The 13,249-nt window shown below is 40.9% G+C and overlaps 1 pseudogene; it reads right to left on the bottom strand.

Annotated features, from left to right (window-relative positions):
* Positions 1-8,086: 8,086 nt before the first annotated feature.
* LOC136491670 (uncharacterized) lies at positions 8,087-13,014 on the bottom strand (annotated as a pseudogene).
* Positions 13,015-13,249: the final 235 nt, after the last annotated feature.

The following is a 13,249-nucleotide window of genomic DNA, read 5'->3' as shown; positions in this document are numbered from 1 at the left end:
CAGTCAGCTGGGAATTTATTCCTAACAGAAACACTAGCAGACCAGATCAATAGTCACCTTTGGTACAACTCAGGTACACATTTCACAGGTTCAATCAGCGCCGCACAACCAGGGACAACCAGCTGCCAGGACGATTTAGGACTACTGTAGCACCCAATTTTAAAGACAAAACCAGATACACACTATATGTGAGCCCAGGAAGTCAAATCTCACATATAGCCACAAATAAGGGTAATATCAAGAGACAATACTTATTACATAACATATTAGTAAAAAGAAAATAACCTTAGAATAAAGATAGTGGAAAGTTGACTCCGATCTTCTGGCGAAGACTCCAAATCTATAGGGACGACTGACTGGTTGACCACAAGCCTAACTCCTCCAAACCAGCAATCTAGTACCCATCTAAGATTTTTATCCAATGTATAGAAAAGTAAAACAAGCGTAAGTACATGTCGTACTTAACAATTATATCATGGGGATCATGAGGCTCAAAAGGGCTAACACTAGTTTAACTGCGATTAGCCTTAATAGGTCATCTTTTTAAGCAATTGAGTGGCAAAGAATTTATCATTCCCATAAACACATGATTAGGTAAACATGAATAATGTATAGCATAAACAATTAATCATTAGCATAATTATCCATTAGTGATCATCTCTATTCCATAAGGGTCCAAGGCCGCTCGTGTCTGTGAGCTACGCTGTTATAACAGTTTTATACTCTGCAGAGTTTGTACACTTTCACTATGAGTCGTGATTTACCCTTTCGCCCAAGGTGATCAGCCTCTTGACCCACTACCAAGGAAGGTCGGCAGGGTGCACTATGAAGCCTTTCAAAGGTTCGTCTAACAAGTTAGGGCCGCTAGGCGTATGTGGCCAATCTCTAGAAGTGGCACGCATGGGAATCGCAGCACGGTACACACAACCTAGCAGAAAAGGAAACATACCCTCGTGCGCCTTAAAGGTAACCACTAACAAGCTAGAAAAGGTCCTCATACTGAGTTAAAGCCAGAGCCATATGGCCCTCACAGCTATACTGTAAGTCCTAGATGATCGCTTACAGATAAGTCCTTAGGGAGAGGAATCTGAAGCATTTAGAAAAGTAGCTAAATACTCTAGCCCCCTATTTCCATGTTGCTAAAAAGTCATATTTTAATGTTTATTTCATATACCATTAGTCAAGTTGCAAGATCATGGTTTTGATTAAGCACTAGCAAAAACTACCCAATGCAAAAACCCAAAGGTTTCAAGGTACAAGATATCAAATATCTAGGATATCCTTATTGGCAACAAGGGAGACCCATGCAATATAAATTAATTGATTAAATATGAATAGGTAACAAGGGTGGTCCCATGCTATACTTGCCTTACACACCGATCCTTCGGTAAGCTTTACTCTTCACGTCCTTCTTCTTCTTCTTCTTCTTCTTGGATCACCACGTGTATCTCACCGACTGGACGTAATTCGTAGAACACCACACAAACATCCATACACATACATGCATAGCATACAATTGCATCTATATCAGAATAGTACACCAATCATAGAAAAACAAGTAAAAGAGATTGAAATACGATTCTACGCATCGCTACGATCACACAGTCGCGAGAGGCACGCTAATCGAAGCTACGATTGAAAAGTTACAACTACCGAGAGATTTGCTTAATACATGGAAAAGAAAACTATAGGCTTCATTATGTTAACCATATGAATTCATATATAAAAGATATTCTATAAACAACATAGATTAAATTAAGTCAATTTTAGATTTAAATTATAAAACAAAAGTAAAACAAATCATATTTTATGTATAAAACCCAGTTGCATATTCATTAATCAAGATATGATTTAAACCATGTCATTTTAGAAATACAATATAGTAAACATAATTACTAATGTGTAGATCTCGTTGTTATGAAACAAACGCAACTTGAACGGACTGTTTCAGAGTTAAAATAAATAAATTATGATTTAAACAAGTTTTACTATAGTTAAATAATAGATTAAATCTACTCATGAATTTCAAGTGTTGAAAACATGCCTAATAGTTCTATAAACATGTAGATAACGTAAATACAATCCTAACACAATTTGAACGGGTCAAATCAGACTTCAAACGCAAAAGTTACGCATGAAATAAGGTGCAATGGCATTTTTGTAAATAACTCGAACTCAATTTTGAATTTAAACAATTAAAATCTGAATTTAAATGGTTATTGGACTAGGCGCACTAATTCTGGAAACTATAGGGTCCTAAATAAATGAGAACAGAGCTGATTTGTAATTGGTTTGAACTAGAACGGAGTGCGGGTTGATTACTGAAAACTGTAGGGACTAAACTACAAAACACGCGTGGCTTTGACTGTGGTTGACTGCGTGTTACTGACCAGGTGAACCCGTGGCGGCCGGGGATTGGTGCGGTGCACCACGCGTGTGGTGGACGCGCTGATGTGGCGGGGTGGACCGGGTCCATGGCCCAACTGGTAGACCGATTATAAACCCCGAAGGGGTATGCAATCTCAGCCCTCCAGCACAGATCCGATGGCACTGGCGATCAGGGGATCCCACGGTGGCTACAGGGCACCTCCGGTGACTGCACCGTCCCACCGGCGAGCCCTCCATGGTCGGCGGCGAGGTAGCACGGCGGTGGACGCCGGTACGGCGATTCCGGTCATCCTGATGCCAACTGAGCACACCTAATCGATCTACAAGTTCTCACGAACACGCTGGACTAGAAACCGAGGCAAGGGACGCGTTGGGGTACCGAGCTCATGGCGGCGCCATGGTCGGCGGCGTTGGGGCTTGTGGATGCAGCGTTCTAGTGCACTATTCGATGAACGGAGGGTAGAGGAAGGATGAGGAGCTCACCGTGAGTTGGGAAGAAGGCTTCGCGGCGTCTGGGAGGCTTCTATGGGGTGGGTTCGTCGACAGCGGTGGCTGGAGAGAGAAGAAGTGGTGCGGGTGAGTGGAAATCTGAGCATTCCATGGCCAAAACGGCGAATTGAGGGTACCTAGATTCGCGGGGAAGCACGGTGGATGTTCGAGGCTCGTCGGCGACGTTGATTCAGCACCGGAGCAGCAGGGCTATGGTGGCGGTGGCGAGCTTCGAGCACGGTGGGGAAAAGGGAGAAGGAGGGCGTCTAGCTCGGGGCTTTATAGGCCAGGCGAGGTGCGGTAGATGGAAGGGGGAGCGGGGCGCGCGGGCAGATTGGGCGGGCACTTGCCTTGCATGCTCGACGGCGGCAGTGACTTGCCATACACGGGCACGCCATCGGTGGGCGACGGAAGGAAAGAAAGAACACGCTAGGGAAGAAAGGAAAGGGAACATGGTGCGCTGACAAGCGGGACCCGCAAGGCAGTGACAGAAAAGGAGGCAGTGAGCGGGCGTGGGCGCTAAAGGCCAAAGCGGGCCATGGGAAAGCTGGGTCGTGCACGCATGCGGAGAGGCAGGAAGGAGCGCGTGGGACTAGGCCGGTGCGGAGCGGTAGGCGCGAGGCAGGCCAAGCGGAGCGGGTCACCTAGCAACGGGCCGAGCAGGCCGAGCACGGGAGAAAGAGGAAAGAAGGGGGGAAAGGATGCTGGGCCGCCAGCAGGCTAGAGCCAGGAAGAGAAGAGCGGGCCAAGGGGGAAAACGTGGGCCTCCGGGCCAAAATGCGGGAGGAGTTTTTCCTTCTTTTTCCAAATCTTTTTCCTATTTAGTTTCCAGAGCCAAACCAAATTCTCTGTAAATCATATCAAATCCGAATATGTTTTCAATATACTTTTTATCTCAATATAAATGAGCAATTTTGGTAAGTTTCCAAAAATAAAATTTTAAGTTCTTTCATTTTTCTAATTCCTTTTCTTTTATTTCAAAGCCATTTTTAATTTCATTTCAAGAGCATTTTAACCATTTTGACTTTTCAATTAAAACCACTCAACCAATAAAATCCAATGCAATGGCATGTATGCATCAAACATGTTGCTACCTTATGATGTATTTTAATTTGATAAAAAAATTTATTTCCTATATTTCATGTGCACAAAAATTCCAACTTAAATCATTTTAACTCTATTTCAAAAGAGACAAATTTTAGGGTGTTACAACTACCCTGCCCTTAGGCTCACATCTGGCTGCCCGCACATCCTTACTACCATCCAGAGAGAGCACACTAATAGAATGAGGCCCGACCTGAGTTGAGCTACTCGGCTTCATGGTTGGAACAAGTTATCCGGCTAGCTAAGTGAGAGGCATGCGTTCAATCTCAACAAAAGTTCCAACAACAGTATGGTCCTTAATCGGCACAGACGGAATCACATGAGCCAACCTACGCATAGACTACGTCCGACCTCCAGTGTAAGCGTGGTGCTTATACATTGTTTACCTATGGATACACCCTATATTCTAGGTCATGCGGTAGATCACGGACGTGACACTCCCATTGAGTCCTTTGAAGTCCACTTCCCAATGTAGGTAGCACATAGGATCTGGTTACGAAGGTGGACAAGCTCTGTTCTTAATCTCCCTTAGTAATATCCCTTATGTGTAGATATGAAGATGATCTTAGCAATGACTATTAGGTGTAATTGCCATAATCAATGTATGCTCTAACATATAATTAAGAATGACTTAGGAATTATTCCTCTAATATTCTACCTGACCATGCTAATGCCATAAAAAGGAGTACTCTGAGTGATTTCTCATCATCATTGATCGATACTTATCATATATATATATATCTTATCCTATGACTTACTCCTATTATGAGTAGAATATTGGTTATGGATTACTTCTCCATCAATAGTATAAGTTATCAATACTTGTCCTTGCTAGACCTTCCCTATGGTAAAAATATAAATAACGATACCTAGAATACTCCCGGATGAAGTGCTATAATGGTATATTATCTGTGCGCTTGCAGATCCCTTTCCATTCATATCTATATATTCTTTCTAGTCATATAAATTATAAAGAACTACTTAGAGTTATTCTAATAGTAATGCTAGGTAGTACCAACAAGTATCTCTGGCATCATCACTAGGGACGGCAATCTAGTATAGTAATGTTAGGAGATATATATTTATAATAGGTGGCTACTAAAACAAGTGACAAGTTAATAAATACCATCAAGCATTTCTAGCGCCGTTGCCGGGGATAGAATTAAAACTTTGTTCTTAGTAGAGATGCTAAGGAATATCAACAGTTAGTGATTATACCAAAAGGTGAGGGCATTTTCATGCACAAATAACTTTGCTTGATCACCACTTCAAATTTGTTGGTAAAACCTCTACCGAAAATGGTGGTGTATAGATAGTCCATGTTGACTATGTCAAACATTATTGTTTCTGTTCTCACCCTTTCACATTCTTCAAATGATATAGGGATGGCTTTCTTGCCGATAGCATCTATCTTTTTACCGCCGAAACTGAATAAAGAGTTTCCTACCGGCTCAAGGGTCCATTTATCCAATCCCATAGACTCAAAGGATTTGATGAATAGAATGTCCACCGAGCTTCCCATATCTATGAGAATGTTGTGCAACATATAGTCAGCCACATTTGTCATTGCGATGAAAGCGTCAGAATGCGGGAAATCTCTGACATGGAAATCGTTATCGTCAAATGTGATCGGGACCAAGGACCCGACTGGCCTATTCAGGGGTAGCCATGGGGACACCATATGGACTATATTTCATAGTCCCTTCTTGCTCTCTTGCTTTGGTGCTCTTGGTTGGACCCACCTATTATGGCAAAGATGTGACCACGCGACAGAAGGATTCTATTGACGGTGTGTTGATTTGAAATGTTCTCCTATTTGACATGGTTGGTTGGCTGGATTGTTGCTAATCCGGCTGAATTGGTGAAGATACCATGACTAACTAAGTTGGGTACTGCACGTACTACTGGTAAGGCGAGAATGCTGGGTACTGCTAGGTGAAAGGTGCTTGGGAACAGCCTTGCGAAAAGGCAGGTTGGTGCATTACATTTTGACCGATCGGGAGGGGCGGCTGGCTGTAGAACTGAGTGTGGCTGCTTTCGCCATGAGGCGCATTGTGAAAGACATGTTTGCGTGCTTCGATGCTTCTGGATGCCTCATCCTTTTCTTTCAGCTCTTTGGCCATTTAGCTGTACTTGCAATCTCTGTTGATGTGATTGGTGTTTTTGCCACATATAGCACAGTATGGGGGTCTTGGCCCTCTTCCTTGACCTCTACCGTCTCATCCACCGTGCGGTGCACACACTACAAACTTCTAACCCTTGTGCAACGACGAGAAAACATTGCAATAGGCCCAATTTTGTTGCAAAAGGTAGTTCATACCACGAAATCGCGTTCGTTGGCAATGGTTGCAAAAAGTCACGTTGCAATAAGAACTTGCAACCGTTGCTAGTTTGGCGTTGCAAGAGTTAGCTTTTCTTGCAACATTGCCAAGCATTGCAATAGGACGTTATCACAACATTCATTGGCGTGGCAATACGAGCACTTGCCACGTTTGTCTTCGTAGCGAGAGGTGGTAAATACAACGAGCGATAGTGTGGCAATAGATTTTTGTTGCCATGCTATAATTTTGTTGCTTAAGGTGTTGTTGCCACGACCGTTGTGCCGTGGCGAGTAAATCATTTGCCACGCAAATGTAATCGTTGCGAGAGAGTATACATTATTGCCACGCTTGTCTTGGTGTGGCAATAGTATCATTTGCCACGCAAATTTATCCATTGTGGGATACCGTTCATTATTGCCACGGCCGCGTTGCCGTTGCAACAGTATCATTTGCCACGCAAATTTATTCATTGCGATATACCGTTCATTATTGCCATGACCTCGGTGCCGTTGCAACAGTATAATTTGCCACGCAATTTTATTCGTTGCGGAAGATTAATTGTTATTGCAACAATAGTCATGTCGTGGCAATAGTATTATTTGCAACGTAAATAAGTCTGTTGCCATACAACATATTGCCACGCATCACGGCTCGTAGGTATAGCTTTTATTGCAACGCTAGTAACATTTAATTTTGGTTTAATAAATCATCATTGCAAATCAATAAACCATATCAAAAGCAATTGCACCCACATATATTAATTATAATTAATCATTCAATATGTTGCCAAACCCATGAAATAGTAGCTAAAATCATAAACGAGTGTACAATTAACTCATTATTTGACAACTTTTTACAAACTTCCTAACATCTATGCAGCACTTGAGAAATTCCTAGCAGCCCAACATGTCATCTCCTCGGCTATGTCCTCACTTGATTATGAGCCTCCCACTAAAACCTTGTCCACCTACTACCAAAAGAATATGATTGGGATATTAGAACAATATTAAGTTTACTAATTTTTGCACAAATGTAAAGAGATGAAGATATAAAATGGTTCTAATTTATAATTTCATATACAAAAGCCATCAACCAAGCTTTTGCATAGTTGAAGTTCTACTGCAATTCTGCAATTGAGCAAATGTTGTCGATCTAGTTGCTGCAATTCCTTTTTCCATGAAAAAGATGGAAGTCATGTTCCATTGTTCCAGAACTACAAACGTATGAATCAATTTCTAGTTTTACTCAAATTCTTACTGTATGCTTATTACAATTATGTTTTTCCATGAAAATAACATTCTGTGTTTTCACAATAACTTGATATTTTGTTCTCTACTTTCTCAATCTTTATTTTGGTCTCTGTATATCCCTCTCTTTTCAGAGTTTAAATGTTGTTCAAGATGTCAGCAATCCTTACTCCTTGGAAGCGTAGATGGCTGGGAATTTTTGCAAAATTCCATTATAAGTATAGGTCGATTATATAAGTTCAATTGACTTTACAAATGATAATTTATATATTTTTTTGCAGGCTACATATTGAAGGCATGGTTCTATTGGGTAATACAAGTTTTTGCAGCAGTCTAGTAGACACATGCAGCTGTGTTCCATTTTATTGCATTAGAAGATGTATGCATTCTCTTTTGCTCTTTATAAATTCTGCTAAAAGAAGCAGAGTCTATCAGCAAGCCTTGGGGAGGGATGGAGAAGAAAATACGGCTTTGATCCTATCCATCGTGGCCTTTTCAACGGATCAGATGCAGCTACTGCATATGTTACAGTAGCAGCTACCTTCTCTGAATTTTTAAGGCAGCAGCAGTTTAGTTGATTACAAAAATCATAACTTGAGTAGGTGTTGGTGCACCTTTTTGTACGGTGACAATGCTTCCAGGCTGAGTCTACAAACATCAAGTTGTTTGATCTATTTTAGCTACAGTTCAAGGTACATGGAACATAGTGAAATAATGTCATTACCTCCTGTAACCCATCTTCATTTTCATTTTCATGTCCACCGGTCTCATCTTCCTCTTCTATGATTGATGCAACTTGTGTACTGGCATTGTTTTGCAGGGTACTCTATACATACAAATATTGGGGTGAAAGATTAGGAATCACAATCATAAGATTATCAAGAGTACAAAGGATAAAAAAAATATTCTAATACCATAATCATAGCTCCTTCTTTGTGTTGCGCTAGCATATTAAGAAATTCTTGCTTCATTTCTTCTCTTAAGTTTATCTTAGCATTTTCCAGCTCCTCTTGCATCCTCCTCCTATTTTCTTCATTCTCCCTTTCCCTTTCTACAGCTTCTTACGCAATCTGTTCTTTGAGCTTGTCAACCTCCGCTTCTAAAGCAATGCTCATCTCCCTAGCTGCAGCTTGAGCACGTGCATGTACTTCAAGGTTCTCTCTTTCATAAGTTCTCTGCGAGTTCGATACGTAGCCAAATATCCATGCCCATGTAATTTGGATGATTTGATTTGTGTTGTTTCTTTGTAGCATGACTGGAAAATCATGTTCTCCTCAACAGTTGTAAGTGCTGGTCTATTAGGTTCTAATCCAATCTTACCAATTTTCATGGTTACATTTTCCTAAATTAAATAACAGAACCTGTAAAGAGTTGCTTGACACTACCAGCAGCTATAAAAAAGGTTGACAAAACATTTACTTACATATACTGAAGCTGATACAAGATTTGACCATGCGCCATGTTTTGTGTGAGTGGTCCTCCAAAGAAGAAGATCACTTGGCTCTTCACCAGTTTCTTGGTCTCTCTAGGATGCCAAAAAATTTAGCACACAAATATTGCATCATACAAGGGAAGGACTAGATTAGTGTATCTAATGATTACTAGCTCAAACCTACATTGTGAGAAGTTCTTTGAACCCATCACATGCTTGTTTCTTTGCTGCTGACGGTTGGAGGAGTTCTGGCTGCTAAGTTTCTGCAGAATGAGAACTAGTGGTATGTAACAATGCAACTTTGGTCCATCAATTTTGTTTGACAAAGTAGATTTTACTAGCACTAACCTTGAATCTATTAGATCCAAAATACAACTGCAAGTAGTGCCACTCAAAAAGGTGTATTTCTTCGGGTTTATTTTGTATCCTCTCACCATAACTATTATAAGCCTTGTATGTGGCACTCAGATCAGATCGCCATCCTCTGTACCACTCCTTGGCAATTTCCCATATTTTCTCTTTTCTTTTATCCACATCATCAATGTTGATGAAGTTCCACCTAAGTTGTTTACAATTAAAAAGCAATGAAATGTTTTATTAGAACTAGTATAATGCCCGTGCTAACGCTAAGGTGGCATGTAGAAAAAATAAATCATAAAAATTAAAAACAAATCAACGGTACACTCACTTTTTTGGACAGTAAAAGAGCAACAGCAATGTTCCTTAACAAAAAATAGTACACATCATACTAGTATCTCTTCTGCAATTTCTAGTTTGACTTGTTCCTTTATATCCTTCCAACTGTTTACTCCAATTAGTGGGGCCCATTGCCTTGTAAATATAACGACCTCATCGACAAATGCACGGGTATTCGGTCCAATGGGTTCTCCATGGCTTTCTGAAAATTCGATTGGGAGTGTGTGAATGCGTTCCTTAACTCTCTTGTTGCCTACCGTTAATCCTTTAACAGTGCCACTACCTCTTTTCTTGGGTTCATTGGAGCCATGTCCTTGCAAAAAAGACAATAACAATCTTGAGTTGTAGTAGTTCTCAATTAAGATATGTGAACCCAATATTAAAAGTACATGCATTATCACAAACCGTTTCCTTCGTCTCTTGCCTTCCTTGCATGGCTTGGCCTATTTTGAGGGTGGTGTCGCATTGCTTCCATTGCTTTCGTCGTCTTCGTCTACGATTGCATGGGTGTCACGTTGCTCGACAAATGCCACTGCACACAAGGTTCAAGGTTCAGTTCTAAAAAAATTAGTACTAAACAACATTGGTTGAAGAAGGAAAATAAATTACTAATTTCTGGAATGTCCCCTTTCATCCTTAAAAATTCCTTGTATGTGTTGACTGCTTGTTGCCTAGTGTCATCCTTCAAATCTGTTAGTCACCAAAAAAATGTAAGATGAGGTGTAGTTTATATAAAGGTGCTAAGATTTTGCTTAATATGAAAACATATGCAAAAACATAGATGATATACTTTTGGATTGTTCTGGTCGTAGCTTCTTTAGCCAGTCCTTATATGCATCAAAAGGATCATCCATAAACGGATGCTCATCTTCTTCCAGCTGCTGCCTTGGTCACTTGAGGGGTGTTATGCTGACTTGTTGTGCTGTCTCTTGTTCCTTTGAGAGTACTAATCTGATTTCCTTCTCACTCTCATTGTCTTGTAGCATAATCTCTGCATGTCTGACAAAATCGAGGGGCTGAAGACTTGCAACATCTCTTCCACAACGCTTCTTGTAGTACAAGAAGTCCCATGCATTATACCAAGCTAGTCCTTAAGAGATGTCAAGGTTGACAATTTTATATGAGGCCTTTCCAATTTGAACATTACATAATCCTGATATGGAAATCCATTCTTGCAATGAACATAAAGAGTCCACATTTCGCCCGTGCCACTGCATAAATAGGACAATGGTTGATAAATAAACAAGAATAAAAAAGGCAAAGTATTACATATATATAAGTAGTTGAACTAAATATCATTGAATTCAGGATTCTATTTTAGATGGTTTCTGTAATCCCATTATAGAGCAGCCACATGCAACATGAGAACTTCAATGCCTGATGCAGAAAAAGGTTAACTATATCCATACATTTTTGTGTAGTTAAACATTGATATTTAAGCATAGAAAACGATCTCAGACTTTGTATTCCTGAATCGAAACAGACGGGTTTACTTTCTGTAATTTCAGACAAGCAAAACAAATACCGAGCAAGTAATTGCCTTTTCTTAAACATCTTTTTTTTTACTGGAGGCAGCAGTAGTAATATATAATAATAATGTTATATTAGACCATCCAGAAGAGACAGAACTAGTAAGTCAGAAATTTGTTTTTATGAAGAAAATATTAAACCTGTGTTCTAACACATTGGATGATTGGATAGCTAGATCTTCAATGAATTTGACTTAACTGTAGATGCAGTAACATATCTTTGCATTTACCAACATTCAAGAGCTTGACAGATTAATTTCAGGGCTGCCATAGACACATATCTTTATATTGAAAAACAAATAAGTATGAAATCACATAAACAACATGGAGCTAGCAAGCAGAGCAAGATCCCTGGTAGCGCTAAAAAATGCAGTGAGAGTTCTCACATTTATGTTCAAATCTCATATCTTTGCTTGAATTGTTCACTAAATAAATGTGCCTCCTTCTAAGATGCAATAAACATCATATATATGCTTACTAAGAACATAACTATAAGTCCTGAAGAAATCATCCTGACGCTTGCCAGTGTCTGTTGCAGCTGTGAAAAAAAGTACTGATAACATCTTGACATAGGTATAGTGTTATACATATGCTGAAGCTATTGGCTTTGTTTCTAATCATTTTGACAACATTACGTCAACCTGTCATACATATACTGAATATACTTTTATTTTGTCAATAATTTTTGCAGCCTTGCTTTGATGTGAACCCATTGAAGACAGAGTTCCAGATCCATTCAATATCAGAAAATTTGTTCCAAAAAATTTGTTCTAGTTTATGACACAATCAGACAATTCCATCCTCATAGATTGAAAAAAATTATGCTTTTATCATGACCAAAATATGCAAGCAGCAAATGCTTGAAAACCCTAAACCCCTCACAATTTGTAGAATTTGCTGTGATGCGAGATTAAATATGAATCAAAAAACCTAGATTAAGTAATCATTGTACCTGGGGACATATGGAGAAGAGAACGCAAGGTCATCTTCTACTTCGAGGGTGGCCTCAATATATCGATGGCGATGGGTACCCAAGGCGGTGGAGTCTGTGCTGGCGCTGATGCCCTGCGAACGAAGCGCCGTCCTGCCTGAAGGCGTTGCCAGTGGCGTCCTCAATGGAGGCGATGTCGGGGGCGTCCTGGACTCCACATGTAAAATAACCAATGTTAAGGTCACAAATTAGGAACTTCACATGTAAAATAACCAATTACAGGCCTCTAACAAAAAGAAGCCACTCTGGTCATGACAACGGCAACGGCTGAAGAAATAAACAAGGACAGAAGCACCAACAGAACTAAATTAAAGAGCAATGTTTCTAACAATAAATGTATAGCGCATCTAGTCAATCAGGGCTGCATCCAAACTATACAGTCCATTTACATGCTAGTCCATATCAGAAAGTTCAAGAACCACAAGAGATCACACGCAACAGCAACACTACAGGATGAAAAGCAAACCATCTGGGAGATCAAGGAAGACTGCTCAGTGGGCTTAAGCCTAAGAGGCATTACAGGTTACTCCCGCTTAAGCCTGCTAGGCAAGCGCAGGTTCCTGTGAAGGATTTTTTACAAGCTGGATTTAGCAGGTTGCAGGCAAACATGCACCCGTTTGCATCCCTAACTAAAGCCCCAACAATCTACCTGGTGCTAACAAACAGGAATCTAATATCGATGGGCGCCCAAGGCGGTGGCGTTGCTGCTGGCGCTCATGCCCTGAGGAGGAAGCGACGTCCTGGCTAGAGGCGACGTCGGCAGCGTCCTGGACGCAGGCGGCGTCGGGGGCGTCCTGGAAGGAGGCGGCGGCGCCATGGCCCTCATGGAGGCGGCGTCGGGGGCTCCTGGACGGATTGCGATCTAATTTTGGGGGAGGGGAAACGAATAGGCAGGTACGTGGGGAGGAACCGACGATATATGGCGCTTTTTTCTTTTTTTCGTTTGTGCGCAGAAATTTGGTGCGGTGGGAAACTTTGGAAAATTTTGGGAGGAAATCAGGCACGTGTTGTGGTTTTGAGCCTTCGTTTTGGCGCCTTCACCTGGGTTTTAG

This window comes from Miscanthus floridulus, chromosome 11, assembly GCF_019320115.1.
Source record: "Miscanthus floridulus cultivar M001 chromosome 11, ASM1932011v1, whole genome shotgun sequence".
Classification (NCBI taxonomy): domain Eukaryota; kingdom Viridiplantae; phylum Streptophyta; class Magnoliopsida; order Poales; family Poaceae; genus Miscanthus; species Miscanthus floridulus.
Note: the sequence above shows the minus strand (reverse complement) of the source record. Positions and strands in the feature narration are given on the sequence as shown.